The sequence below is a fragment of the Rhopalosiphum padi genome, chromosome 4 (assembly GCF_020882245.1).
Source record: "Rhopalosiphum padi isolate XX-2018 chromosome 4, ASM2088224v1, whole genome shotgun sequence".
NCBI classification, from domain to species: domain Eukaryota; kingdom Metazoa; phylum Arthropoda; class Insecta; order Hemiptera; family Aphididae; genus Rhopalosiphum; species Rhopalosiphum padi.
In genome coordinates this window covers 13,812,842-13,813,041 of record NC_083600.1, presented here as the reverse complement: position 1 = coordinate 13,813,041, position 200 = coordinate 13,812,842, and positions in this window count along the sequence as shown.

Genomic DNA, 200 nt, shown 5'->3' with positions numbered 1-200 from the left:
ACGTGCGGTGGTGGTGACGGGGCGCCGGTGGCGGTATGGCGGCGGCAATATACCCGGCAGCCCCGCCGCACCACCGAGACGCACCCTACCGGCCACAATCGATACCAATCGGATTGCCACACGAAAATATTATTACGATTATTATTATTATTATTGTTGTTGTTGTTACATATTATTTATATATATATTAGTTGTCCATT